This window comes from Megascapheus bottae, chromosome 16 (assembly GCF_031878675.1).
Source record: "Megascapheus bottae isolate mThoBot1 chromosome 16, mThoBot2.hap1, whole genome shotgun sequence".
Taxonomy (NCBI): domain Eukaryota; kingdom Metazoa; phylum Chordata; class Mammalia; order Rodentia; family Geomyidae; genus Megascapheus; species Megascapheus bottae.
Genome location: NC_143524.1, coordinates 22,425,834 through 22,452,651, shown reverse-complemented (window position 1 = coordinate 22,452,651; position 26,818 = coordinate 22,425,834). Strand labels below are relative to the sequence as shown.

Here is a 26,818-nt window from a genome sequence, read left to right as displayed (position 1 = left end):
CAAACCACTGCTGAGAGAAATTAAGGAAGCTCCACTAAGGGATATACCATGTCCATGGATTGGGAAATTAAGTATTATCAGAGCTTTCACCAGTGGAGCTGCATGTACAATAAAATCTTCACCAAAACCCCAGCTCAGCAGGGCACAGTGGCTCATGCCTGTAATCCTAGCTACTCAGGAGGCTGAGATCTGAGAATCGTGTTCAAAGTCAGCTCCAGCATGCACTAAAGACTCTGAGACTCTTATCTCCAATTAAAAGATAAATCAGAAGTGATGCTGTGGCTCCAGGGGTAGGTTGGGTGGTAATCTTGACTCGAAGAGCTTAGGGACAACGTCCAGGCCCAGAGGTAGGGTGGTAGCCTTGAGTTAAAGAGTTCAGGGACAGCTCCCTGAGTTCAAGCCTCACCATTGACAAAAAAAGCTCATTTTTCTATGAAAATTAAAAATCTTCCTAATCTTATACAGAAAGACAAAAGAATATTCTAGATAGCCAAATGAAATATGAAAAGGAAGCAGAGTTGAAGAACTCATATTATCATGTATTAAGATTTATTATAGTGTAGAAGTGTAGAGTAGTTAAAATAATAGTGAGTCCAGGAAACAGACATATAAGACAACTAAATACATAAAACAAAAAAAATTTAAAAATAAATACATAAAACAATTGAATACAGTGGGGGAAAGGTAGCATTTCTAGTAATTGATATATTATTGAAAACTTAGCTTATCTCATAGTATGCCAAAAATCAATATCACAAATTAATACAAAAGGAAAAACAGTAGGACTTCTAGAAGGTAACACAGGATATATTCGTAATATTGTGGTGAGTAAAAATAATCTCAGTACAAAAATATCATGGTAGAGCAAGCTGATCAAAAATATTAGATTTTAGTCAGGAATAATGAAATAACTGTATGACATAGAAATTATAAGTAGTAACCATTGCTTTCCTATAATCCTAGCTACTCAGAGGCTGATATACAAGATCTGAGATTTGCCCCAAGCAAGAAAGTCCATGGAACTCCAATAAATGACTCAGAAAAGGCCAAAAGTGGTATGGTGGCTCAAGTAATACAGCTCTAGCCTGAGCCAAAGCAGCTCAGGGACAGCACCTGGTTCTGAGTTCAAGCTCTAGGACTAATATCAAAAAAATATTCTTTTTTTCATGTGGTGCTAAGGGATCAAACCTACAGCACTGAGCACATGCTAGGAAAGTGCTACAATCTAGGCCCATTAACATTGTATTTCCAGAATAGATTTTAGGTGTTCTTATCATACACACACAAAAATGCTGACTGTGGAGATAAGCATGCATTATCACAATTTAGAAATTCCACAGTGTTTACATATTTTAAAAACCTATGTTGCCAAGATGAGGGGTGGGGGTAGGGTGAGGGAAATGGGGACCAAGACATGAGAAAGGGTATCAATGTATGTGAAGTAATGCACCTTCTATCTGGTGAATATAATGCAACCCTTCTATTAATTACAATAAAAAATATATGGGAAAAAAACTATGTTGTACACAAATATACGTATATTTCCAATTCAATAATTATACAGATAGTAACATTAAAGAAAGGTTAATAAATCTAACTTCTTTAAAAGTAATAACATATTTATCAAAAGATTTGTTATACATATATCCAATCAATAAGAAAGGAAAAATAGCTCAACTAAAACAAAACAAAACACTTGAGCAAGTTGAATAGACAACTTAATGAAAGAGACTATCCATGGTCAAGAAGCATAATGAAATTATTAAATTTCATTAGTCATTAAGAAAATTCAAACTAAAATGTTGTGTGTGTGTGTGTGTGTGTGTGTGTGTGTGTGTGCCAGTATTGGAGCTTGAATTTGGGAGACTAAGCTTTTCTTGTTCAGCTTTTCCACTCAAGGTTTTTACTCTACCACTTGAGCAACACACCCATTTCTGGCTTGTGTGTGATTAATTGAAGATAAAAGTCTGTTTGCCTGGGTTGGCTTTGAAACTCAATCCTCAGATCTCTGACTCTTGAGAGGCTAGGATTGCAGGACTGAGCCTCCAGTGCCCAGCAAGAAGTCTTCTTAAAAACAATTTGACAGAACTATATTATTAAACAGTCAAGTACAGAAGGCACCAAGACAGGTAGTGGTGATGTCTGGTTTTCCTTGACTCTCCAGATTTTATGAATACTATTGATTGTGCTTTGATTGCCTTTCTCCACAGAGGAAGTGCTGAGAAACACAGGCATTTAGCGGAAGTCTTGGAGTATGGGAGAGATGTTAGGTGAGGAGGTGGATTCTGAAGTGCAGACATTCTCAGGAGCTGTGAAGATATTAGCTATTTTACTCAATTTATTCCAAGCTGAAACATAATAGTACATTATAAATCTGTTTTGATTTTACTTAATCTAATGAGAAAAAGTGTTCATCTTTTTGATAAGTGCTCATTAGCCACTTTTTTCTGACATAAACAGTCAAGGAAGATATTCTTGTGCTGCATTTAAAACCCAACTCAGCTAATTACAGTGCAATGACTCAAAGAACAAAATCAGTGTGCTGAAGTTTCTCACTTGAATTGTCTTTGGAGTTGAATTTAAAAATCAAACAAAAAAGAAAGAAAGAAAGAAAAGAGCCCAGAAGTATGCTCCATACCAACATAGAAAATGCTTAAGTAAACAAAGGCCAAACTTCAGCAGACGCTATAAGTCTCTCTCAAAGACCTTGCTCGTGGCTGTTTGCAGGTGGCTCACATCTGGAATCCTAGCTACTCAAAAGGCTGAGATTTGAGGAAATTGGTTTAAAGTCAGCCTGGGCAGGAAAGTCTACAACATCCATCTTCAACTAAACAACTAAAATCCAGAAGTAGAGCCATGGCTCATAGTGGCAAAGTGCTAGATAGCCTTGAGTTCAAGCGTCAGATCTGGCAAAAGAAGAAGGAAGAAGAGGAAACAGAGGAGGAAGAGGATGATGAAGAAGTTGCTCAATTTGCCCACAAAAGGGGAAAGTGTGTTCAGATGGGGATGCAGAGGTACTCTCTTTTTTGGAGATAGTGAGGAATTTGCATAAGCAATTCACCCTATTTCACCGAGTTCCTTTTGAAAACAAAACACACATAACCTTACATATTTTATAGGATGCAATATGATATTTTGATACATGTATTCAGTGTGTAATGATCAGATCAAATAATGTCATATTTATTGTGGCAGGGATTTATTATTGTCTTATGTTAGGAACATTGAATATCCTTTCTACTGGTGTTTTTTTAAAAGAATTTATTAACATTGATTTTTACATCATATTTCAAATGACATGTTTAACAAACAAGTGTTCAGGAAGGGAATTTCTACATACAATCACTGGCACTTAGTTTTTAGAACATAATCAAAATTAGTCTAAGGGTTTGTATGTCATAGATACATATTAATTTATGAAATAAAACGTTATGTCTATAGAGTCATAGGTTTTTATGTCTATATAGTTATGTGTATATTTCCAATACCATGTCCATAGCATTGGGTATGCAAATATTGAGTCCTCTCTCTTGTACTGTTTGGTTCTGATAGCCACATATTAAGGATACCATGCGCCTTTTGTTCCTTTGGTCTTGACTTGTCTCACTCAACATGATTTGCTCTGGATTCATCCACTTCCCTGCAAATGCCATTATTTTATCTTGTCTGTTGGCTATGTAGAATTCCATTGTATATATATACCACATTTTCTGTATCCATTCATCGGCAGTAGGGCATCTGGATTGTTTCCATCGCCTGGCTATTGTGAATAGTGCAGAGATAAACATAGCTGAGCAGGTGTCCTTATCATATCTTGGGCTATGATGTTCAGGGTAGATGCCCAGAAGTGTCTACTGGCGATTTTTGAAATATTCACCTGCCCCTCTGGAAAGCAATATGGCGGCGATTCCTCAAAAGACTAAACATAGAGCTCCCCTATGATCCAGCATTTCCACCCCTGGGCATTTACCCAATAGTCCAGAAACAAGGACATACTAAAGCCACTAGCACAATGATGTTCATTGCAGCACTATTTACCATAGCTGAGATATGGTACCAACCCAGAAGCCCCTCAATAGATGAATGGATCAAGAAGATGTGATATTTATACACAATGGATTTCTATGTTGCCATTAGAAAGAATGACATGGCCCCATGAAATGGAAAGACTTGGAAAAACTCATATTAAGTGAAGTAAGCCAGACCCAAAGGAACATAGGCTCCATGGTTTCCTCATTTGTAATAATTAGTACACATCTAGGACTCTCCTAGCAGAGGATTACAATAGCTCAAAAGCTCAGTACACATGGTCATATAGGATGAGACTAAGCAAAATGAACTCTAGGATGTGGGAACAAGAGGTTTATCTTTGTGATTGTTCTTAATGTACTATGTGAAGTTATTTTTTTCTCTTTTTCCCCCTATGGTTTACCTCATGTTGTTACTGTATCTGACTTTGTTAACCTGGAATATTGTATATATGTTTATCTGTTTATTTGAAATAGGGAAGGAAGGGGGAAAAGCAAGACATGGGAGGGGGGAAGGAGAAAAACATGAGAAGGGGTATCAACGTTTAAGAAGTAATGTACCCACCACTTGACAATGTAACTGTAACTCCTGAATATGTTACCCTGACAATAAAATACAATAAAAAAGAAATATCCACCTAGTTGTAAGCCATAGTTATCCTACTATACTGCAGAATATTGGAAGTTATTTCCTCCATTGAACCGTGCCCTAATTTCGATAACCATTTCCTTCCATCTCCCATGCTCTTCCCCGGCTCTGGTAGCCACTACTGTTCAGAAATTACCTGGTACTGTTAGATCTACAGCACTGGAATCAACTGGCACTGGAGAGAAGATGGGGTACAAACAAACATGAAGAGGGAGAAGAAGGAAGAGGAAGAAGAAAGAAGATGCCTCTGTAGGAAGAGGTAGGGATACAGAAAGCGAGTAACTATCCCTTCCATAAAATAGGAGCGGTTAATGTAAAGTCCTGAACTTAAGTATAAAATATAAACTGCCCCAAAACACCTAGGCTGGGAAACTTTTGATGAGAACCAGGATTTGTCACTGATGATAAAGTCAATATGACACAATAGTATGATGTATAGAATTTTTTTAAATACCAACACAGCCCAGCTTGGTGAATCACAACCATAATCTCAGCATTTCAGAGACTAAAGATTTCAAACAGACAGGAAAATTTCAAATTCAAGGCCAGCCTGGACTAATTAGTAAATCCCAGATGAACCTCAGACATACATAGTAAGACCCTGTCTAAAAATACCGGCAAATTAAACAAAGAAACCATCTTCAGGTGCATGCATAAAAGGAAAACTGCTTGTTATAAACAGAAATGTTTCTATTCTTTCTGCATGTTGTTTAAGTTATAGCATTAGTCTTAAGTGGAGTTAGCTTAAATTCTAGGTACCAGGAATAATGGGTTGGGTCCCAAAGTGCACAGACAAAGTATCCCCTATGTCCATTTCTGCCTAGGGCCTTATCACAATTGTTAGCCTTTCCTAATGATGAAAATATCCCCTTTGTATTTTTTGCAGTACTGCGAATCAAACCTATGCCCTTTCTCATACCAGAAAAGTACTCTACCACAGTGCCACATCCTCAGCCTCTCATCTGGTGTGTGTGTGTGTGTGTGTGTGTGTGTGTGTGTGTACGCATGAGCATGCATACCAGTACTGGGACTTGAACTCAGGGCCTGAGCATTGCCTCTTTTTTTATCAAGGTTAGTGTTTGGCCACTGGAGCCACAAATCCACTTCTGGTTTTTTGTTGGTCAATTGGATATAAGAGTTTCACAGCCTTTTCTGGTTGCCTTTGAACTGTGATTCTCAGATCTCAGTCTCCTGAGTAGCTAAGATCACAGCCATGAGTCACCAACACCTGGTATTTTTTACCCTTTGTTAATCTATCTCAGCAAAGAACAAATTATTTCATTCACAGCAAGTCAATCTAACAGTGTACATATATATGTGTGTGTGTAAATACATAATAAGCATTGTATTATATCCTCTCTCATTCAAAAAGGGATTCAAGGTAGTTGACAAAGGCATATACAAAGGGAGACACAAAAATTCAAAGTAGCACACAGTGGAGAATACACAAGAGAAAGATGAATATGTGGTCTGCATCCCGTCCCTTTGTCCCCCATCTTCACCTTGACTTGCCAAGACACAAATGTCATGACACCAGCTCTCAATGAGCCTGTTGCAGCAGCAGCAGCAGACCAAGGGACCCCTCTGTGTTCAGTTGGTCCTTTCCTCAATACGTCCTCCATATCAACAGTAAGCACTGGACCCCAACAGCGAGGCGATCAGGCCTCTCCCCAGCCACTTCCACCCCATGACCGGAAGGCCAGAGAAGCTCGCAATGTTGACTTCGAAAGTACAAACTTAGACAAGATGGAATCACTGTCTCTAAAATTGTGAAGGGCTTACATCAGATGTATGTTGGTTTGGAGGTTTGCTGTTTTTTATGTGCACTTTTATTTGATGAGGCCACTGCTTCCAAATGAGTCCATAGAGAGCAAAACCACAGCAGGGAGTTGAATGGAAGAACATTGGTATCACCCGCCTTGCTTTCAGATCCAGGCCTGACTATTCCATGTGACTTTAAGTTCAATTCCTTTAGGTTGATTAGATTTAGACTTTAGGCTTATTCCTCAGTATCAATGTCTTCATCTTTTAAAATGAGAATATTAATAGACTGTGAAGATGGAGTGGCAGGGTATATGTAAAATACTTGGTGTGGAAGCCAACATATAGCAAGTGCTGAAGCAACAGTAGAGGTTGTCTCTACACAGGTACCTGTGTGAAAAGCCACAGAGTGAGAGAGGAAAGGTGAAAAGAGAATTGCAATTCCATTAGCAGCTCCTGTAGGAAGAAAAGGCCAAGGTTCCTTAGGAAATCATTAACATAAAAGTGTCTCAAACCTCAAAAACACTTCAAATCTCACAAAACCAAATGCTGAGGTCATGTAGGATGAAAATGTCCCTGATGGGTCTGCAGCAGAGTTCACCACCCTGAGAACCATGGTGGGACACGGGAGGGAAGCAGGTTTTGTGGCTGACAAATTCCCTTGCTATGATAACTCTGGGTCTGAATTAAAATACATCATGGAGTAAGAAGAAGCAGCTCAGGCCAGCCGGTGGCCACCCTCTGTCAGCTTGAATCCAGAAGACTAGATTGGAAGAACTGAAATCACTGCAGTGATAAAGGATTCTTAGACCAGGGAAGTGCAGATGCCCATGGTTTAAAACACAATTATTTCATCAAATCTAATCAAAACCAATTCAAATCAAATGAGCAATCAATGATTATTGTGTCTGGGAGTATGGAAAGCTTTATAATACAAAGTGGGTAGCAGAAATATGAGTCTGAAATATAACTGAGACATCCAAGGCCGACTGTGAGATCACTAAGGACGGTAATAGCCTGGTGCCTTCTATTTAGTTTCAGGTCATGAGCTATGAAAGGTCAGGATTTCTCATCCTGAGCTCACATGCCTGGGTCCTCTCCAGTCCTCCTTTTAAGCAATCATGCACATGCTTCAACAATATACAGCATTTAATCCTGGAGACAGTTCTTTCATAAAGCCAGAAATGGATTCTAAAATGTGGTTGCTCTGTAAAATGCTCATTAAGGAAATGAGTAACAGAAGAGCCCAGGGCCGAATATTTTTAAACTTTGAGCCCTTGAAAGAAAAATATATCAGCTGGCATTTGTGGCTCACGCCTGTAATCCTAGCTACTCAGGAGGCTGAGATCCTAGGATGGCAGTTACAAGCCAGCCAGGGCAAAAAAAAAGTTTCTGTGAGACTCTTATCCCAATTAGCCACTCAAAAACCAAAAGTGTTGCGGTGGCTCAAGTGGTAGAGCACTAACTTTGAGCACAAAGAGGCTCAGGGACAGCTCCCAGGCCCTGACTGCAAGCTCCACAAAGGAATGGAAAGGAAGGGAAAGGAAGAGAAGGGTAGGAAAGCGAAGGGAAGTGGGTAGGGAAGCGAAGGGTGGGGAGAAGAAGCAAAAGGTGGGGAAGGAGAGGGGAAGGGAGGGGAGGGGAAGAGAAGGGAAAGGGAAGGGAAGGGAAGGGAAGGGAAGGGAAGGGAAGGGAAGGGAAGGGTAAGGAAGGGAAATCAAGAGTGGACAGCATCTAAAAAGTACCTATCCTATCTTTGAGACAACTTTAAACTGATTTTAAGATCTATCTACAGACTGTTTCTTTTTGTTATTCCCTAAACAAGACAATGCTATAACTAGTTACACAGAATTTGCATTGTAGTAGGTATTGTGCATAATCCAGAGATGATTTTAAAAATATACTTCTCATACACAGTATTTATAAATACTGTGCCATTTAAAATTTTTATTAGCATATAAAAATTGGACAACCTGGCTTCATTATACTACTTCCATGCATGCGTGCATACCATGTACTTTAATCAAATTCATCTCCTCTATATACTTTACTCTCTACTCTTTTTGATCTCTGTCTCCATTCCATTTTCCTTTTAAACAGCTTTTAATGGGTTCATTGTTCTGTTCTCAGATATATCTCTAAAGAACTTCTATTTCTATGCCATTTTACATTAAGGACTTGAACATTTGAGGATCTTGGGATAGGCAGAGGGCTTCAGATAACAAGGTACTTTTATTATTTTTCATTAAATTAACCTTGAATAGTTGTTCAAAGGAGCTTCAACTCAATTGTCAACTTACAAATACAATGCATCTTGGTCAGTGTCACTTCCTCCAGGATTACTGTACTATAAATTCTTTCCATGTCACAGAAAATCCTTATTCAGTATATGTGTACTGGATATTTCACTGGTTTTCAGTTTTCTATTAGTGAATGATTCTATGGATATCTAAGTTACATCTATATATCTATATGGTTTTTTTCAACTATGTTATGTAATTGTCACTTGTTATACATTTCTAGATGTTTAAAAGAATTACTTACAAAAGAATGCTAACTTTTGTTCCCAATCAAAAGGCTTTTTGGTGCATTTAGTCCCAAGTTGCCACATTGCCTGCAAAATCTGCAATAAAGCAATTTGAAGCCCTAGGGTAAACAAAATGTGTTCCACAGAATGGCAGGCTCAGGCAGCCAATCAGAAATGTACACACACACTATCTGTCAGGGTCTTGCCTGGCATTCCCTCTGTTTTATTCATTTATACTAATGTGTGGACACAAAGGTTGAAAACATTTTGATACAAAGAAAACCTTGAGATTTATATATAATTTCTAAGCTCATCTTGCAAAGGAAGCCACAATCTGTTTTCAGACAAGAGTGAAACACTTGCAATTCCCTTTGAAAAACAACGTCCAATCTGCTCTTAAATTGAGATGCCAGAGCAGCTCAATGGGGATTTAAATCAGAGAACAAAATTAGCCCAGGTACACCAGGGTAAAAGGAGAGGAAGCCACAGACATTGTGGTAAATAGCCTATGAATTCAAAATTCAGTCTTCCCTCCATCCCCTAGCGATCTTGACTCCCAACAAATTAGAAAAATAAATTGCTAGTTCACCTCTGACTCACTGGTAAACAAACATTTTTCACCAGCCACTTCACAAGAATCGTTTGAGCTGAGCCTTTTCAAATTCCATAAAGGTTTGGTGAGTAATGACAGATCTTAAGAGTTCACAATAATCTTTAGCAGAGCTTTAATAAAAGAAAAAGATCTCCACCAAATTCCAACTATTTGCCAACATTACATGTCTTCATGCTCTTTTTTAAAGCATATTGTTTTGTTTATATACAACAAACATATTAGTACACAAGAGTTTTCATTTAGTTGTACCAAAGGCAGAAATTTGCTTTGAGTGAAAATTAAGTAACAAATGCATGATGAGCAAATATCTAATATACCAGCAAAACTGTTATCTGATGTACTTAATGTCAATATTTGAGGTAATTTTTAAAGCTTACCCCCAAAATGGCATGAATAATCTGTATAGTATTTTAAACAGCAGGAAAATGAGAATACCTTTCTATCACATTTTCACAAACAAGTCTAAAAGCAGCAAACTCATGTTCAACTGTCTTATTCTTTAAGCTACCCACCAATTCTAAACCAGAAGAATTATAAATCAAATAGAAGAATCCAGACTTTCAAAATGTTTTACAATGAGTCCTTAGCCTTAGAAAAACTTCAAATATAGTGAAGGAGAGGCCAGAGTTTATTCACACATTCTATGATTGGCTTTCAGCTTCATATTCTTAATATTAGTGTGTTCCCCCTGGCCCTGAGACCCTCAGGGAAGAACAAGAAGGGACTAAAAAGAGGAACTAAAATATTTCATCCAGCTTCCTAACATTCAAGTTTCAAATTGGATTCCAATGACACAAACAAGGGGCTAATGTCAAGGAAGAAGTCAGTCTGCTACACCAGAAATGAACTGCCCATTCTATATGGATAATCTTGCCAACTAAAATTTTTTTTATGCTTCAGTAAAGGACCAATTTGTTAGTTCTTCTTATAAGATGGATTCAGGGTTTGGCCTCCTATATCCATAGGGCTCAATACATCTTAGGCTACTCTCAGCTCTGTCCTTTCTTGTGAGTTGAAGAAGATCTCTGCTGGCAGAGCATAGTGGGAATACTGGGGAGGAGGGAATCCATTCTGATTGGACATTCTTATTCCACAGTTCCTTTATCTCTGCAAATATGTCCTCCAGAAGATTGGCTGGAAACAGACATCTCTCTCAGAAGCAAGGGCATTTCAGAACACAGCCCAAAGTGCTATCTATTTAGTTCAAATCTTAGCCATTTATAGGACACACAAAATCTGCCTCAAAAGGTTTGGATAGCTGCATCGTCAGTGGCATTTGTCCAGGTGAGAAGACATAGTAGAGATAAATGATCCTTCTACAAAACGATGTTTTGCAAAGGTTGGTGGGGGAGTCTTATATTAATCTAACCATCTACCATTAAACGCTGTCCTAGTGGGCTTTGGCAAACAATTATCCGCAGGAAGTAATAACCAACTGAAAGCAAAGTGCTTGTTCAATATAGAAAGGCTCTGAAGTGAGCACCTCCCCACTTTTTCTGGATAGGCGTGGGGGAAGGTAAAGGAGTGGGTTTCCAAAAGACAACGGATCACCAATGTGTTGAGCTGATAGTATATCAGTGGCATCTCATCCCAGATGGTGAGAGAAGCTGGGATTTAAGGCGCCTAGACTCTTGCCAACAGAAGAAGAAGACATTAATGGGGGAGGGGAGGACGGGGAGAACCCCAAACCAACAGGAATCCTTCAGTCTCATGATTTAAAAGTCACTGTGATCTCGAAGGAATCGAAGGAATGATTTTAAGAACATCGAGCATCAAAATCTCAACATAATACAAACCTCCAAGCACAGGAGATAGAGCTGTTTACTAAATACAAATATATCCAGAGGCTTCATTTTGGGGCTGAGCCACCGCAATGTACACAAGTGGGGTGTAAAGTCAATGGGATTACATTTTCCTAATTATTTTCTGCTTGAGCTTTACAGCACAGACACAAAAATGAGATCAGCCGGGACTTGCCCACCCTCCCCCCACCTCTAACAAATCACTCACATAAACAAAGGGGGGGTGGGGCGGGGGAGAGAGGCAAAGGCTGAGAAAAGACAGAGGAGGGTTTTCTTCGATCACAGTTGCAAGGAACAAAAACCTGGAGGGGGAAAAGAGTTGTTGGACCGCCACCAAATCTCCCTCACTGGAGACAAGAGCCCATCTGCTGAGCTAGGCAACTTCGCTTTAACTACCATTCAGCCTGCGTCTCTGCAGAGATCTGTCTACAGAGCTGGCAGATGGACCCTGCTTCCCCGAGTCGCTGTGTTATTTGTTTAATAAATTTAATTAATATCCATACTGCATTGGATTGCTCCCAGAAAAGGGGCCAAAGTGATCACGATGAGTGATTTCCCAGAAAAGAGCAGATAACCGTGTAGTGAGGCCAGTAAAAATTGAAAGTACCATGTGCTTACATTATTTTGCATGGATTAATTTTTTTGCCATGCACTGATATATTTTTGATGAGTGTTTTCACTTTACAAACGTCTGCAGTTCCCCACAAGGCAGAGTTCCTCCTCTTTCAGAACAGTTCGATTTGTTGGAGAGTGCTTAGAAGCGCCAATTGAGTCGCATATTCAACACATTTATCTCTTTCCCCCAAATGGAAAGTCAAGAATGGCAAGAAGGTTCTTGTTGATTACTTTTAATAAATTGAAAATCTTCCCAGTCAACCTCATTTTTATTCCTTTCCAACCTTAAAAAGAAAAAGAGTGACTCTTGCAAACACAAAAGAATGGAAATAACTTCAGACAAAATCAAGCCTCTTGCTCCTTTGTCACAGTCTTTACAAGTAAGAAGTATGAACTTCTAAAGCCATGTTTTATTATCCTTGCTAGCCAATGTCAGCTTGTCCTTCCAGGAGGCAGGTCCCTCAGTATATTCTAAGAAAGAATAGTTCCTTGAGGATAAAGAAAGGGTTCTGTGCCAAGTCTAGGAAATAATGGGTCTGAGAAGGTTAAGTATGTTTCTTCACCGTAGGGTTTCTACAGGATTTGAGCACTTCCCAAATCTCAGGCCTGTTTCTTCCATCACTATAACCCAGGGCCTCACTTACAGTTTGGTGAATAGCAGGTATCTATTCATGCATGATGTATGACTGAGCCAATGAATGGATGAGCAAAGAAGTGTTCCCTCAATGGCTTTGCTTAAGGATTAAGTCTTGGACACCTGAACAGGTTCACTGATGAGATTGATACTTGAAAAATCAGATGAACATGCTGGGCACTGGTGGCTCACACCTTAATCCTAACTATTCAGGAGGCTGAGATCTGAGGATCAAGGTTCAAAGCTAGCCTAGGCAGTAAAGTCTGTGAGACTCTTATCTCCCATTAACCACCAGCAAACCAGAAGTGGCTCTGCAGTTCAACGTGGTAGAGCATTAACCTTGAGCAAAATTGCTCAAGGACAGTGTCTAGGCCCTGAGTTCAAGCCCTACAATAATAACAAAAACAAAAAATCAGATGATTAAAATCACTTCTGCCATCAAGAATAAATGGAGAGAAGTAACTCAAATACTGAATTCAAATTTGTAAGGCTTCCCAGTTCCTTATATTCTACATTTAAACTCTTCTCTACTGCTAAATATCCTAGGTGATTCTGCACTCTTCTTCATGAAGACCTGATTTTGTAGAATTTTTACACTTTTCAGCTCCTTGGCAATACACTAATTTATGTCTCTGATATGCTTAAATCCCTTTCTAGAAACTGGATAATGAATTCAATTCCATCACAAGCATTGAGCTGGTAAGAGAAAAATTACTCCTTTCAACTGATTATTTTAGCTGCAAATGCTTACAAAAGGCAAGATTATTTTGAGACTGAAAAAATAAATAAATGATCTCAAAGCTTAAAATACTGAAGTTAGTTTTGTTTCAGGTAACAGGAAAACTTGGAAATGCTTTGAATGTAGGTTAGCCTTTGTGCATTTTGTCTAGAACAATCTTCCACTGCTCATTTTCCTAAGATGGTTTTCCTACAATTTTTTCCATCCTGTGGGATACCTTGTCTTTCTCTCAGTTTCAAACATAGGAGCCCTTCCTGGCCATTAGGTGCATAATGGAGGAGCGTGTGTGTGTGTGTGTGTGTGTGTGTGTGTGTGTGTGTGTGTGTGTGTGAATATATAAATATATTCAACAGTACATATCCAGGATATGCATAGTATGTATGATAACAACCTGCCCTCTACCTCATACTTCCTACGCTTAAAGGAAAACGAATTGTCATTATTTGCTAACTGCAAACTACTGACTGAAGTAAGACATTGAAAGATCTCAGCATAGAAATGGTGGCACACGCTTGTAATATCAGCTGCTCTGGAAACAAAGATCAGAAGGATGACTATTTGAGACCAACTCTAAACAAAAAGGTTAACAAGGTTCCAGCCACAACCCAAAAACTTAGTGTAGAAACATTTAATGACATGCCAAATACTGTGTTATTTATTTGCTTCTTTTTGGAGACAGGTTCTTGATACATAGCTGAGATTGGCTTCAAACTCCAGATCCTACAGCCTCAGCTTATAGCTGTGCCTCACCATGTCCACACTGTGGAGCGAGTATCTATACAGATATGCAGCCAGGTAAATGATGGAGACCAGACTGAAATCCTGTACATCTGACTCCAGAGTACATGCCCCCAACCACTCTGCTTCCTCTCCTCTTCCTCCCAGAGGATGTGCACACTAACATTCATCCTCCTGACAGCCCTTAATATACATTGCATTAATATTCCAATTGTATGGCAGAAGCAGCCAACTGGTCTGACTAAAGATTATAAAAATGATCGCTGGGTGAAGACAAAGCTCAGTGGTAGAGCACTGATTTAACTTGTGCAAAGCCCTGGGGCCAGTCTCCAGCATGACCAAACAAACGCCTATACCTATACTTCATTTTCATATTTTGAATTCACCCAGATCAGTGTGGCTCTCTTACCAGATTTTCTGGCCCTAAATTCAATGTGACGCTTCTATTGCAAGTATCATTTTTAGTATCGTTTCAAATGCGATGCATTGTAGTAGCTCAGAACCCCCTTTATTTCTTCCTCATTTCAAAAGCAATGATCAATAAAAGCACCAGTGTTTAACAATAAACCCCTCTGAAAGACAAATATAGCTTTCTACCTTCTCCTCCCACCCCCCCCACCCCGCAAAATACCCCGTTCCTTTAATGTGATTTTTTTATTCCTGGAACAATTTAATTAATGCTTTAGTTGTCTAATATCTATAAAAATATAAGAATGATCATTCTGTCTCTTCCTCTTCCTCTTTTTCCCTCTCTTCTCTAGTTCCCTTTCCTCCCTACCTCTTTTTCTCTTTCCTAACTGCTTTACACAAATAATAATTTTGTAATACAACAAATGACCCCTAAAACTTGTCACTTAAAACATGTATTTATCACCTCACTGTTTGGGCAGTCTGAGCACAGCTTAGTTAAGTAAATGTCCCAAAGGTCTTATGACACTGAAACCAAACTCAGCTTGGGCTCCAGCTTCACATGTGAGCAGTCATAGGTAATATCGAGTTCTTCTAAGCTTTTCAGTGGAAGGCCTCCCTTCCCTTCTGGCTGTTATCCATGATCTTTCCTCTGTTCCTACTCACATGAACCTCTCAGATCCAGCAGGAGGTCTAGACCTTCTAATTACAATGCAGTTCTACTGAATCAAAGAAAAAAAAAGCTCACCCACCTCCCCACAACTGAGTTTCGTTAATATTGATACTCATTATACAAGCAAATAAATACATTTCAACCTTTGTAAATGCCAGTAAGAAAATAAGTGATAGAAAAAATGTGAGAGAATATTTGCCTAGGTGAGGACATTCTCTGTCAAGAGGTGATGGGAAAGCTGAGATGTGTTGGAAGAGACTATTCTGGGCATGTAAAATGTAGGAAGCACTTGGTATGCCAGAGGTGTCTGAAGGAGCTTACCACCAGAGTGTATGGGTGAGGGAGAGAGAAGAATGAAATGAGACCATTCTAACTACCTCATAGAAAATAAAGGTAGAACTGGAGGTGGGAAGTTCAGCTTTGAGACTACTGTGATCATATCACTGAGCTGATGATGGGTTGAACAGGATATTGTTAATGAAGACAAAAAATAGAAGAAAGTAATACTGAACAAATGCATGACAGATGAGATGGTATGGGAGTAAAAAGAAAGAGATGGAGAGGGGGAAGGAGAATGCTAGGGTAGGAAGAGACAGATAGGACTGACAGATAAGACCTGTCTGGATTAACAGCCTGAGAAGTAGTAGACTTCAAGTTGACTCATCTCTTTGACTTTGAGGAAGCAACTCTCCAGTTGCTTTAAGAAAAAAAAAAATTGTACAACTGAATCTCTACCTCTTTTCATTCTTGCAACAATAAATGAAATCCTCCATTAACTAGGAAATCATATAGAAAACAAGCTCTAGTAAAATATTCCCAGAAAGAGGCACCAGAAACTACAACGTATGCAAAGGAACAAGAAAAGGCCTTGAGTGATAATCTAGTCCAACCACGTCAACAAGTAAAATATGACCCCAAGAAGTGAATCATAACCACAGTGAAATGGCCAGATAATGGCACAACCAAGACTAGAATCTTGCTCTTCTGATTGAACCAACTATGAAAGAAACAGCACAAAATGAGTGTCAAGATTACATCTATTTAACAGCCACGTATCCACATTTTCCTTTCCTCATTCCACATTATTGGTAAAGGACGCATGTCATTTGAATGCAAACTGAAGGGAAATTTCCAATTGTTAAAGAAGGCCTGATAAACATAGGCTAAATTATAGTGCTAATGCTTACTTAGGGAAAGGAAAGGAAGAAAGCAGGAGTAAGGAAAGAAGGGAATTTCTTCTTCTTCTTCTTTTTATTATTATTATTATTATTATTATTATTATTATCTTTGAGTAGTTGTGCCAAGGTTTCAATTCAACATATCAGTTTGGAGAGCAGGATTTTTTTAGCCCAAATTATTTTTAATCTCAAATTTGAACTAGATTTGTGTAATGCTAACTACTCAGGAGGCTGAGTGCAGAGGATCAGGGTTCAAAGCCAGCCTAGACATTAAAGTCCATGAGACTCTTACCTCTAATAAACATCTAAAAAAAATAAAACTAGAAGTAGAGCTGTGGTTCAAGTGGTAGAATGCTAGCCCTGAGCAAAAGAAGTTCAGGGACAGTGCCAAGTCCTCAGCTCAAATCCCAGGATTGGGTGTATACACACATGTGCGCGTGCACACACACACACACACACACACACACACACACACACACACTTCAAAATAATAAGAAACAAATTTGGAGTTAAGTGCCAGTGGTTAATGCCTATCATCTTAGCTACTCAGGAGGCTGAGATCTGAGGATCCAAGTTTAAAGTCAGCCTCCGCAGACAAATCTGAAGACTTTTATTTCCAATTGTGCAGGAAAAAGGAAGTGCAGGTATGGCTTAAGTGGTAGAGCATGAGCCTTGGGCAAAAAACTAGAAATGCTCGACATCTCTGGTCATAAAAGAAACGCAAATCAAAATAACTCTAAGATTCAACCTCACTCCAGTTAGAATGGCCAGGATCAAGAAAACTAATAACAACAGATGCTGGAGGGGATGTGGCCAGGAGAGATCACTACTACACTGTTGGTGGGAGTGCAAACTCATTCAACCACTATGGAAAGCAGTATGGCAGTTCCTCAAAAGACTAAACATAGAGTTTCCCTATGACCCAGCAATTCCACAACTAGGCATTTACCCAAATGTCCAGAAACAAGGGCATACTAAATCCACTAGCACAATGATGTTCATTGTAACACTATTTACAATAGCAAAGATATGGAACCAACCCAGATGTCCCTCAGTTGATGAATGGATCAACAAGATGTGGTATTTATACACAATGGAATTCTATGCTGCTGTCAGAAAGAATGACATTGCTCCATTTGTAAGGAAATGGAAAGACTTAGAAAAAAATCATACTAAGTGAAGTAAGCCAGACTCAAAGGAACATAGGCCCAATACTCTCCCTCATTTGTCATAATCAGTAGAAACCTTGGGCTCTCCTAGCAGAGATTTACAATAGAACAAAATCTAAAGACATTAGACTGAATAGTATAACACTAAATGTAAGGACCTCCAGGATAAGGAAACAAAAGCCATATAATGAGTGACTGTTGTCCTTAATATACTATGTTATCTCTCATCTCTTTTGCCATCCCTTGGTTATCTCATATTGTTACAATATTCCACCTTGATATCTGATATATTTTATATGTGCTTAATTGGTTATTTAAAATTGGATAGGGAAGGGGGAAATCAAGATAAGCGGGGAGAGGGTGGGAGGGAAATGAGGACCATGTCATAAGAAAAGGTATCAATGTTTGTGAAGTTATGCACCTTCTATCTGGTGAATATAATGTAACCCTTCTATTAATCACAATAAAAATTATTTAAAAAATATCACAAGGCACACACACAAAATTAAATTAGATAAACAAACTTGGACATGATATGAACCTTTAATCCAGCTCAAATAATACCATTTTTGCAGCTCATAATATGGTTACTTTGTGTTACTAGGCTGTAAACAACAATGAAAATCAGCATAAAAACATAAATATTGGCTGGGAGGTTGGCCTGGTGGTAGAGTGCTTGCCTAGCATACACAAAGACCCAGGTTCAATTTCTCAATACCACATACATAGAAAAAGCTGGAAGTGGTGCTGTGGCCCAAGTTGTAGAACACTAGCCTTGAGCAAAGCCCAAAAGACAGTGTTCAGAGCCTGAGTTTAAGCTCCAGGATTGGCAAAAAAAAAACCAAAAAAAAACAAAAAAAAACCCATTTCTATGAATCTCATTATAAAGCTGGGTGCAGTGCCTCATATTTGTAATCCTAGCTATTCAAGAGGCTGAGATCTGAGGATTGTAGTTCAAAGCCAGCCTGGGCACTAAAAAATCCATGAGACTCTTATCTTCAAATAATCACCAGAAAACCAAAAGTGGTGCTATAGCTCAAGAGGTATGGTTGCAGCCTTGAGCTGAAATGATCAAGGACAATGCCCAGGCCAAGGGGTAGGGCTATATTCTTGAGCTGAAATGCTCAGGGACAGCATCCAGACCCAGAGTTCAAGTCCCATGACTGACAAAAAAAAGAATTTCATTAAATCTCATTAAGTGGTTCTACACTCTTATACTAGTCCAATTCTAGTTCTTTTTTAATATGAAAAAGGAACAGATTATGAATTCAGAAAGAAGTAACAGATAAAAAGAGAAATAAAAATATTATCATTTCAGTTCTAATATTCAAGCCCCAAATGACATTTCAACACCAGATATTTCCTGCTCCCCAAACCACCCTAGTTTACTTTTAACTCTCCTTTACAAACCCATTTTGATACAAATTCGTAGAGAAATCTATGCAAAGTGCTTCTTTCAAATTGTGGCTCATCTCACAGTAACATGTTTGACTAAATTCCAGTCCTCAGGAAGAGACAACTTTGAAGTCTTTCATGCAGACTTCTATCTCCAGGCTGTTTTAAAAAAGATGCTTATGCCAACCAACACAATTTTACATAAGATACAAATAGCTTTCCTACACATTTACACCCACCAACAGAGAAAACAATCTAGCTTTAAAGCTACCCACTTTTGCTCAAAATTATGGGTAGCCTGTGCAAGTTGAGCAGTCGGTTGGAAAGCTTTCAAGCAAGAATTAATTTTGATTGTTTTAAACTATCCATTTCTTTCCTCTTAACAGGAAAGTTAGTTCCTAAGACTTGCGTACCTTGCACATGTAAAGTTCAGAAAGATCAATGTCTTCTCTTTCTTTAGTTCATGCTCTCACACTCAAAATGGCTGCCTTGATTTAAGCAACTCATTGCAACAAAAATGTATTATACCACTCATTCTAAAGCCCAATGACTATTCAGAAAGTTTGAGTCACAGAAAAGAAGTTATACAGGCTTTTTTCTCAAAATGAAATAAAAGTGGGGTTTTTTTGCCAACTTCAAGAGATGAAAGTCAAATCAGTCTTCCTGAGCCAGTGATTCACTTCTATAACCTTCCACAAGAATCTTCTCAACTAATAGCAAAAAGTATTAACACAGTCTTCACCAAAGGAGTTGAAAAAAATCCCACTGTTTCTATAATTCAATGGTGAATTTTAAAAGCATTGATAATTTTCTTGTCACCAGAAAAGATCCAGCTTAAGTCTTCTCTTATTCAATTTTCTGTTGAAGTGAGATCTTACAGTTTAAGTAACAAACCTGAACCCAGTAGCAAAATAAGACAAGTCCCTGGCTTTTTTAGGATGTTATAAACAAAGAGATCTATGACAAATTCAACCCCACTACAGCCCAAAACTCTAACAGGACCTATGTGTAAGGACTTATTCACTCCATAGCCAAAAGATCAATGGGTTGGACAAAAAAAGGGGAAGAGAAAAGATAAAAAGTCCAGGTATGCTTTTCACTCACAACTTTTTCCAATGTATTCAGTCTTCCTACAGAAAAAGCAAAGGAATCATTTAAAAAAATATTTTACTCACAGTAACCCATACGAATGAAAGTCTATGGTTGCCAAATGAACCACCACTCCCAGTAGCTACAGCTCCACCAGTTCCTAGTACAGAGAGAGACACATTCCTTGCCACATTAACAATCCAAGGACAAACCTCGGAATCCAATCACCCATCCACCACCATTCCCTCCCAAGCTCCACCTTCACAGTCCAAACCATTTAGCCCACCAGAACTGCAATGTGCTAGAGATGTCAGCCAATCATAGGCCACTCGAGGGGCACCAGCATTTTGCTTCCCCAGAAATACAGGCAAATAAAACACCAGTAATGCCATGTAGCAATACTTCCACCAACATCTTCCACCAATCAGCACATAGACTTAGCAAACTCCCAGGAGCACGGGGTGGGGGGGGGACAGGGGGAGGTGAGAAAGAAGGAAGAACAGTGATAGAGAGGACTGAGGGGTGCAGAACGTGCCTAACATTGGCAAATCAACTCTAGGAATCTCAGCTCCAGTTGTTATCCATATCAAGAAGCATCTGTATTAGTGGGCTGTCTGTTACTGTAACAAAAAGCCTGTGGCAATTTACCTGCACAAATAAAAGCCGTGTTGCAACTCAGTTTGGATGTACTAGTCCACGATCAATGGGCTCCATTGTTATGGGGTCTATCATGAGGCAGAAAGCATGTGGTTGAGCCAAATTGCTTACTTTGGGGTGGGAAAGCAAACAAGAGAGAAGGAAGAAGGGACCAGGGTCCCCCAAATCTTCTTTAATAGAATGCTCCCAATAATCTAACACATCCCATTAAGTTCTGCCTCTTAAAATTTTCACTACCTCCAATGGTGCCTTTAACACACAGCCCCAGATTCCCATCATATCACTATCTAAGCCTCAGGATGAAAATCAAACACACAAATAAAATAATAGCTCCGAGGATGAAAATAAAATATTAGAGATCAGTTGGTGAAAAAGAAGGGTCTAGACTTTCCAATATCTGAGCCTCCTAAGCTCTAAAGAGAATGTATTATCCATTTTTATTGATTCATTCATATGACCAACATTTTGACATCTGGTATACCTTAAGAGACTCGTTACCTGTGGAGCACGTCACATCAAGGAAATCAAATACAGTAAATGGCCTACCTCATGGTTCAGTGCATACTTCCTGGTTTTGGGGCCCAACCTGCCTGTCGCCTGGTTGGATGCCTTGGCTGTGGTTTGTGATGTCTACCTCTGGGATTTGGCCCCGTACACTTCCACCCTCTCTGACAGCACACGCATCCTACCTGCCCTGCCTACCTTCGTGCTGATTGGCTCCTGCATCTTCTATTAGCCCAATGTACTTCCGGAATAAACAGTTTCTGCGGTGACGGATCTCCCTGGCGTGTTTCTTTGTCCTCCTGCGAGGGAGGGTTGGGTGAAAGTGGCCAGTCGGCCCTTTCCTTACTCGGTCTCGTCTTAGTAGGGGCGTGTACTCTCTGTCCATCTTGCGGGTCAGGAGGCAAAAAGGACTAAAAACCCCGACATTTACCCAATGATAACTTTCTAAAATATCCCAGGAGATGTGATTTGAAACTATGCACAGGTATGCTCCCACCCATGTATATGCATACACATTTAATTTGCATATGCATATACATGTAAATATCTTTGTGTGTAGTATATGAATGTATATTATATATAAGTTATTTTAATAAATATTCCATTTAGACTTGAAATGCTATGTAGCTGAAACCCAAATTTTGACTCCTATGAAAAGTAATATAATTAGTGTGAGTGTATATGTAGTGTGTGTGTGTGTGTGTGTGTGTAAACGAGGAGGGGGGGGTTAATGTTGTATTAGGACTGTAAACGAAAGTACTGGGAAAAAGCCCAGCAAGTCAATTAACATGGCCTGCCAAACCCAGGTTAAGAAAGATCTTAGGGAGGTAAAATGGGGAAAAACATGACAAAGAATATCAATGTTCAAGAAGTAATGTACCTACTACCTGACGAATGTAATTAACCCTTCTATATGTTACCCCAACAATAAAATGCAATTTAAAAAAATCTTAGTCTAAATGGTGCTTTTCAGTCGAGCACATTTGTTTCATTTACAAAATAAAATTTAGTGTAATAAAATCTAGTTGTGATTTACTGCAAATTGAGAGCAGAATTCTGTATGTATGTACTATATTTCTATAAGAAATTTGTAATAACTATGAATAGATAATATTATCTCCAGCATTGATAAATGTAGCAGAGACCTGGGAAAATCTTACGGATTGAACACTCCTGAAGCCTCAACGACAAATTCAAGTAAACCAACAGTGCTAAATATTAAACAAGGACCAGGCATGGTAGCTCACGCCTGTAATCTTAACACTTGAGGGACAGATCGTAAGCTTGAGACCAGCCTCAACTATATAAGTGAATTCAAGGTTATATAAGTAAGACCCTGACAACAAAATAAAACAAAAACCATCAAACCAATAGAGAAGCAAGAGACCTTCACCTTGAGCTTTCTAAAGATATTCTGAAGCTCATTTCATTGCGAGTAGGATTTCAAGATATAAATTTCACTAAAGCACAAACTGAATAGAATCATATCTGTATAATCCTCACATATTTATGCCAGCTGGCTCCTGGATACTGAGTTGTGACCACCTCTTCATGGGCCTGAAACCACCAGCCAATTTCACGTGGGTCACTGCACAGTCATCAGATTGAAGCACTATGTGGTCACTATCCTAACAAATAGATCCAAACCAGCTAACATCCAGGGAAAAGGCGACAGCTCCCATTCCCAATCTCGCAAGCCACCCTGTCCCTCTGCAATCGAGTATCAATAGAGAGACTAAATGAATTGTTTACTTAATTGTGCTTTGCAAGCTGAATAATTGCACGCCTTCCAGGAGGGCTTTGTAACCAATGAGATGGCACTGGATCTGCCAAAACCCTTACCTTGAAGCCAACATCCTTTCTGCAAACTCCCGCCTGTCACAAATAATGGCAACCCCAGTTATTATTTCTAGCGGAGGCAAATCATGACAAAAACATCAAAAATGCTGTCTTTCAAATTAGAAAAATCTCCAGGAAGCTACATCTGTTGAGAGCAGCTATCTCTACATTTGCCCATGTGGAAACTGTCGAGTCACAAACCTGTCTTTACTTACTGCAGTGGCCAACAGAGAAAGAGAATCTACCTTAAGATGAGAAGAGTTCATCTATGATATAGATCACATTTAAAAAGGAGAAGTGAGAGGTGTTGAAAATAAAGCAAATGAGGAGTTGTTTTGATAATATCAAATAGAATGCAAGAGTCTAGTAAGATGGAACAGTATTTACTTGTTGGAAAGCCTTTTGGATGATAAAAATCAATTGATACCAAGTCAGAAAATGCTGCTCTGTGGTATGTTGAGAGGAAATAAGAAAACCTATCATGGTAGCAACAACCAAAATTATAGGCAAAGAAAATTCTATAATTCTTGGTAAGTCAAAGAGCCAAGCTAAATGGGATGCTTTTATAATTCTTTTCCTAACACTATTTACTAAACTTACTTGAAACATTTTTTTATATTTTTGTTTAGTTTTTTCATATATTTTTATTGTAATTAATAGAAGGGTTACATTATATTCATCAGATAGAAGGTGTATTACTTCACATACATTGATACCCTTTCTCATGTCTTGGTCCCTATTTCCCACCCCCAACCCCTGCCCCATTTTGTTTTCCCCCCTTCCCTATCTGATTTCAAATAACCAAATATGCCTATATACAATATATTAGATAACAAGGTGAAATACTATAACAGTATGAGATAGCCAAGGGACAGCAAAAGAGATGAGGGATAACATAGTATATTAAGGACAATAATCACTCAGTATATGGCTTTTGTTTCTATATCCTGGAGGTCCTTTCATTTAGTGTATCAAGGTTTTGTTCTATTGTAAATCTCTGCTAGGAGAGCCCAAGGTTTCTGCTAATTATGACAAATGAGGGAAACCATTGAGCTTATGTTCCCTTGAGTCTGGCTTACTGCACTTAATATGATTTTTTCTAAGTCTTTCCATTTCCTTACAAATGGAGCAATGTCGTTCTTTCTGACAGCAGCATAGAATTCCATTGTGTACAAATACCACATCTTGTTGATCCACTCATCAACTGAGGGGCATCTGGGTTAGTTCCATATCTTTGCTATAGTAAATAGTGCTGCAATGAACATCACTGTGCTAGTGGATTTAGTATGTCCTTGTTTCTGGATGATTGGGTAAATGCCAAGTAGTGGAATTACTGGGTCACAGGGGAGTTCTGGCTTCTGATGAAATCAACAGCAGTACCTCTACTTGCCTTATTTTTGCTTCTGGTACTTGGAGGAATTTAGTTCCTCGAATTTGCTACACAGGCACTCTACTGCTGAACCATACCTCCCATTCTATATTGTGCTAGTTTTTTGTTTGTTTGCTTTTTTTTTGTTTTGTCACTTATAGGGCTTGAACTCTGGGCCTGGACACTGTCCCTGAGCTCTTCTGCTCAAGAATACCACTCTACCTCTGGGCCTGGGCACTGTCTCTGAGCCACAGCGCCATTTCTTATTTCTAGTGGTTAATTGGAGATAAGAGTCTCATGTGCTTTAGTGCCCTGGCTGGCTTTGAACCGTAATCATCAGATCTCAGCCTCCTGAGTAGCTATGATTACAGGTGTGAGCCACCACACCTGGCTGCCCTAGTTATTTTTGATGTAGGATCTTGCTATTTCCCAGCCATGTTTCTGGACTGCTATTCTCTTATCCTTCACTTCTGATCACAGCTGGATATGGCTCATGGATGCCACGATGTCCAACTTCCTCTGTGAGATGAAGCCTTGTGGGCTTTTCTGCCTCAGTGGCCTAAAACCATAATCCTCCTAGTCTCAGCCTCTTATGTAACTAAAATGCCAGGCATGTGCCACTGCTCTCAGCTATTAGTTGAGATGGTGGAGGAGAGGCTCTTGAACTTTTTATCTAGTATGGTCTTGATCCACAATTCTCCTGATCTCCACCTCCTGAGTAGCTAGAATGAGAGCTATGAGCCACCAGTGCTTAGGCACTTTGTTGCTTGCATGTACTTATTTTTGAAAAGGTAGTATGTTCAGACATGATTCAAAACTGAAGCTACTCTCCTATTCAAATCTCTAGCCACTTATTCTTCTTCCCAAACTCAATTATCATTACTGATTATGGTCCCAAACTTAACAATGGCTGGACAGAAGGTGCTTCAACTTACAACCCTTCAACTTTACAAGGCAGCAACTTGGTGCAAGAGGAATACACACTTAGTAGAAGCTATACTTGGAAGTCCCTGAATTCTTTCCCTGGGCTAGCAACACACAGCACAGTTCTGGGAAACAGCAGTGACATTCACTGCCCTTCAGGCAAGCTATCATGAGGGCAACTTGTGCAACACAATGTTTCTGATATTTTTTTCAATATTGTGATTTGTGTTCTTCCTGTCACCTCATATCCACAAAATCCCAATCTGTGTGTGTTCATGAGATAGTCAACATTTTATTATTATAAGATAGATTTTGAGGTAGATGATTTTTTCCTAGCTATAGGTTATAGGCATTATAAGCATATTTAAGGTAGGCCAGGCTATCCTAAATGGTTACCAAGGTGAGGTAGCTTAAATGCATTTTCAATTTTCAATATTTTCTGTTAACAATGGGTTTATAGAGATTCGACTGTAAATCAAGAAGCATCTGTAGTTTCTTACTGATTTCTTTCAGACTTCTTAGGCTCAACATATTTTGTATAGTTCTCTGAATATGTGCTCATCTCCTTTATTGCTTTGTTTTTATTTCTTGAAACATTATTTTCATTAACAACAATCAGGGTATTTTCTCCTCCGATCCATGTCTATTTTCATACAGAATTTGAGCTTCTCCAACTGGCCATTTCTGTCATAGTTGACAGAACTCACTAACAGGATTAAGATTTTGGAGGGACAGGAACTGACAAGAATGAGAAGATGTTATTTTTATGCAAATAGACTTCAAAAAATGAGGAGGTGAAAAACAAATAGAAAACACCATGTAGCTGCCACCAAGCTGAAGTTCTAAGAGGGTTTGAATCTTGACAGGCCAGGGTTGTCCTGATTCCAGTGCCAGCTGGCTTGGATTTTGGACAGCAGTCTCTGAGGCTTCAGGGGTTTGACTGTCCCAGAGTAATGCTTGCCTGAAATGAATGTTTGATGTGTTTGGAATGGAAAAGAGATGCTAAGGGTTGAGTGGATTGGAGAGAAGGAAAGGAAGGAACTGTGCACACTTGGGGAGTATTTAAGGAGTCTTCACTATCAGACTATCTCCCCAAATGCGTAAATTTCCAGCATACCTCATCCATTTCTTGTTTTCCTTCCTAAATTTAGCTAAAGATTAAGGAGCTCTTTTTTTGGTTGTTTGTTACTGTTGCTGTTATTGTTTACAAAGACTCAAAAATAAGTCCTGATTTCATCCTGATTTCCATTTGCTTTGTGCCTAAAGAGGACTCTGTTTCCTCGCTTCTAAAATAAGGGGCTTTGCCTGGGAAAACTCTCACATTTCTTCTACCTTTAATCTTCAAAAATGAGATTTCTCTCATGTATTGAATTCCATGCCTGCATGAAGAGCATACACTAAATTTCTTAATTTGGGCTGGGGTCTCTGTATAGCTCAGTGACCACAACTGTGCAATCCTTTCATCTCAAGTCTCCAACATGCTGGGTTTACGAGCATGCACCATCAT

At 39.0% G+C, this 26,818-nt stretch overlaps 1 protein-coding gene across 4 annotated transcripts in view; it reads right to left on the bottom strand.

The window, feature by feature from the left end:
- The window catches only part of LOC150053012 (uncharacterized), a 132,533-nt gene that overhangs the window by 77,272 nt on the left and 28,443 nt on the right, over positions 1–26,818 (bottom strand). Inside the window, exon 1 of one of the 4 annotated variants that reach the window (XM_090348929.1) lies at positions 21,222–21,298. The exons of the other annotated variants lie outside the window; for them this stretch is intronic. The gene's annotated coding sequence lies outside the window, so the exon portion shown is untranslated. Of the gene's footprint in view, positions 1–21,221; positions 21,299–26,818 lie in introns of those variants that run through there. 4 annotated transcript variants of the gene reach the window in all.